General features: G+C 46.8%; 1 pseudogene; it reads right to left on the minus strand.

Annotated features, from left to right (window-relative positions):
- Positions 1–2,379: 2,379 nt before the first annotated feature.
- LOC102866068 lies at positions 2,380–4,020 on the minus strand (annotated as a pseudogene).
- Between the last annotated feature and the right edge of the window lie 390 nt (positions 4,021–4,410).

A 4,410-nucleotide genomic window follows, 5' to 3' on the forward strand; every position in this document is an offset into this window, starting at 1 on the left:
TCTTGGCACCAGCAGTCAGGAAATCAAAAGACAAATTGCATTAGATAAATCTGTCAGGGACCTTTGCAGAGCACTGAGAAGCAATAATGTCTGGAGACTAAGGTACACCTGACCAGGCCATGGTCTTCGGAATTACTTACTATGCATCTGAGAGCCGGAAAATTACTAAGGATGACAGAAGAAGAACTGATGCCTTTGAGTTGTGGTGCTGGAGAAGAGTCTTGAACATACCACGGTCTGCCAAGAAAACAAACAGGTCTGTCTTGAGGAGGGTGAAACCAAGTTTCTCCTTGAAGGCTAGGATTTTGAAGCTCCATCTCAGTACTTTGGGCATGGAAAAGGGTATCATTCTCGGAAGGATGGAGGAATGGATCCTTGGAAAAGGATATCATGCTCGGAAGGGTGGAGGAATGGATCCTTGGAAAAGGATATGATGGTCGGAAGGGTGGAGGGCCAGTACAGGAAAGGATGATCCCAGAAGAGATGTATTGATACAGTAACTAGGGCAATGGGGGTAAGTGTATTGGAATTAGTGAGACTGGCTCAGGACAGGGCAGGCTTCAGAGCTATTGTACACAGTTACTATCAGTCACAAGCAACTCAATGACACATGACAACAACAGTAAGTACTACAGAGTAAATGCCATTATGGAATAAAAGAACCTAGAACAAACCTCTGCTTCATTTCTAATGAACTGTGAGACCTAGAGGGAGTCACTTTCCCATTCCGGTTCTTGAATTCCCTTTTTATAAAATAAGAAAATTTAACTAGCAAAGCCATACATTTTCTTCTGAAAGGGTGTTGTTATTGTTTCTGTTATTGTGTGCAGTTGAATCAGAACAGACTCATAGCTGACCCTCCAGTGAGTTTTCAGAGGCAATAAATTTCAAAGAAGGAGATTGCCCATTCTTCTCCTATGGAGCAGCCAGTGGATTTGAACCACCTGCCTTTGGGGATTGGAGCACAGTTTCTTACCACTAGGCCCCCAGTGCTCCCTATTGGAAAGGATGTACCTATTAAAATGTGATTGTTAAAGATAAATACTCTCAATTATGTTACTTTCAGCTGTATTCACCATACAATAATGAGAATGTAGCAAGAGTCCCTTCCCTCACACTATTTTCATTCTTTTCTTTTTTTCCCTCCTTTGTAATGTTGTTGTTGTTGTTATGTGCCGTCGAGTCATTTGCGACTCATAGCGACCCTATGCGCAACAGCTCTAAACCCTGCTCTGTCCTGCGCCAACCGCACCACCTCTGACACACCCATCCCGATTACCCCAGTCACCGAATCAATCCATCTCATAGAGGGTCTTCCCCTCCTACGCTGTCCCTCCACCCTCCCAAGTGTGATGTCCCTCTCCAAGGACCCGTCCCTCCTGGCAACATGTCCAAAGTATGTCAGACAAAGCCCCAGAATCCTTGCCTCCAAAGAGTAGCTTGGTTTAATCCTCTCCAAGATGAATCTGTTTGTTTTCCTGGCAGTCCAGAGTACATTCAGTACTCTCCTCCAGCACCACAGCTCAAAAGCATCAACTCTCCTTCTGTCATCCCTAGTCATTGTCCAACTCTCTGATGCATAACAAGCGATTACAAAGACCATGGCCTGTATCAGGCACACCTTAGTCTCCAGAGAGACACCATTGCTCCTGAGTACATTAGAGAGGTCCCTAACAGCAGACTTTCCCATCGCGATACGCTTTTTGATTTCCTGACTGCTGGTGCCAAGAGTGTTGACTGTGGAGCCAAGCAAACTGAAGCTGTGAACAATCTCAATCTCTTCGCCATCCATCGTGACGCTGCCAATTGGTCCAGTGGTGAGAATCTTTGTCTTCTTGACATTGAGCCTCAGTCCATACTGAAGGCTGCAGTCCTTGACCCTTCGCAGCAAGTGCATGAGGTCCTCCTCAGTTTCAGCAAGCAGGGTTGTGTCATCTGCATAACACAGATTGTTAATAGATCTTCCACCAATCCTGATGCCACAATTCTCCTCATAGAGCCCAGCCTCTTGGATAATCTGCTCTGCATACATGTTGAAAAGGTATGGAGACAGGATGCATCCCTGGCGTACACCCTTCCCAATTTTGAACCTTTTTCTACCTGGCATGTGAACAGTGTGAACATGGGTCCGAAAACCAGTGGCACTGAAACATTCCAGTAAATCAGCAGCGCAGAGAGGCTGGTGGACACAGAGAGACAGGGTGTGGCGAGTCCAGAACAGCTTCCCCCGAGGGACTTTTGGTCCAAGTCCACAACCCAAAGGTGCTCTAGGTAGGGTGGAGTGGGTGCAGTGCAGTAAGGACAGTAAGGCAGTAAGGACAAGAAGGACCAGTCACTATGGGGGTTTGGTGCTGAGCATGAGTTTATTAGCTTCTGGGCTCACACTTTCTCTTGTTGCTTGATGAAGTTGATCAGCCCATTGGTGAAAGAATCATTAGGGGTCACTGGGTTGGTGCCCTCAAGTTCAGGTTCAATTTTCTTAGCCAGCTGCGTGCCTAGCTCCACTCCCCATTGGTCGAAGCTGTTAATGTCCCAGATGACTCCCTGAATGAAGATGTTATGCTCATACATGGCAATCAAGGCTCCAAGAATAAATGGTGTAAGCTTGGTGAACACAATGGAATTGGTTGGATGATTTACTTCAAAGACCTTATGTGGCAGCAGCTTTTCCAATTCCTCTGAACTCTTTCCTGTCGCCTGGAGCTCTTTCCGGGCCTCCTCTTTTGTCTTACCCTTCATCGGGGCTTCAGTCTGGGCTGAGAAGTTGGCCAGAAGGATCTTGTGATGCAACCCATTCCGTATAGGATGCTGGGTCTGGACAGGGATAAGGAAATCACAAGGTATCATCCTGGTGCCTTAGTGAATAAGCTGGAAGAAGGCATGCTGGCCATTGGTCCCTGGCTCCCCCCACAAGATGGGGCCCATCTGGTGGTCCACACGGATGCCAGACTTGGTAATGTACTTCCCATTTGATTCCATGTCACCCTGCTGGAAGTAGGCTTTAAAGCGGTGGAGGTATTGGTCATAGTGCAGCACAGCCTGAGTCTCACAGCCATAGCAGTTGATGTACCAGATTCCCAGCAGAGCCAGCAGGACAGGGGCATTCTTCTCAGGGGCTGGTCCATCCAATGTGCCCCTGACAGCAGCTGCTCAAAGTTGTCAAAGTCTATGTGCAGGGCAATGGAGAGTCCAATGGCTGAGCACAGCGAGTACCATCCTCCTACCCAATCCCAGAACTCAAACATATTTTGAGTGTCAATTCCAAACTCCTTCACTTTGGTTGTGTTGGTAGACAGGGCAACAAAGTGCTTTGCGACTCCAGAAGGATCCTTTGCTGACATGAGAAATCACTCCTTTGCCGTCTCTGCATTGGTGATGGTCTCCTGGGTAGTAAAAGTCTTGGAAGCAATGATGAACAGGGAAGATTCAGGGCTCAGTGAGGCCAGGGTTTTAGCAATGTGGGTCCCATTAATGTTGGAGACAAACCAGACTTGGGGACCATCTGCAGAGCATGACTTGAGGGCTCAGTCACCAGGAGGGGTCCCAGATCGGAGCTCCCGATGCCTATGTTGATCACATCTGTACTGGGCTTGCATATGTACCTCTTCCAGTGACCACCTTGGACATGCTGGCAGAAAGACTTCATCTTGTCCAGCACCCTGTTGACCTCGGGCATCACATCCTTGGTGTCCACCACAATGTGAGTGTTCAATCGGTTCCGTGCAGCACAGCTCGGTCCTCAGCAAAGTTGATCTTCTCTCCATTGAACATGTGTTCCCGGGTGGCCTCCACGCCCCTGGACTTGGCCATGTCCACCAGCATCTGCATCACTTCCTCCGTCACCAGGTTCTTGGAGTAATCCAGTAGAATCTGCCCATGATTGATGTTGAGCATCAAGCTGAAGCAGTTGAAGCACTGCTTGTCCAAGTCGAAAAGGTGGCGCAGGCTGAGCTCGGAGCCATGCTCGTGGTGTCACTGCTGCAGCTTCTGGAACTGTGGGTTGCGAGTAAGAGCGGCCATGGCAGGAGAGGCTGAGTGCACTATTTTCATTCTTGCTCTAACTTAAGCCAAGAAATGAATGCATGAGTGGTTAAGAGTGGAGGTAATCATGAGAGTAAATAAATATTAGTCTTTAGGTGGCATTTATTCCCAAAGATACAGAATCCAAGGAAATAAAGGAACTCAGTGATCTTTATTATTAATCAGACAACCAGCTTCTAAAGTTGAGAATTTTTGTCTTTAGTGTTCCAAATCTTATTTCTCTTTTGGTTTTTCTCTCCTCAGTGTAGCATCCTCTTATCTACAGTGCTCAATGCCCTCATCTCTCCCTTATCTGTTATTGCATTGTTAGCTTAGAAGTCGAATTTTCAAAATAAAAAAAAAATAAATAAATAAAATTAAAAAAAATAA

Source organism: Elephantulus edwardii, unplaced genomic scaffold (genome assembly GCF_000299155.1).
Source record: "Elephantulus edwardii isolate Elephantulus edwardi_28Jun2011 unplaced genomic scaffold, EleEdw1.0 scaffold00369, whole genome shotgun sequence".
In the NCBI taxonomy this organism is placed as follows: Eukaryota; Metazoa; Chordata; class Mammalia; order Macroscelidea; family Macroscelididae; genus Elephantulus; species Elephantulus edwardii.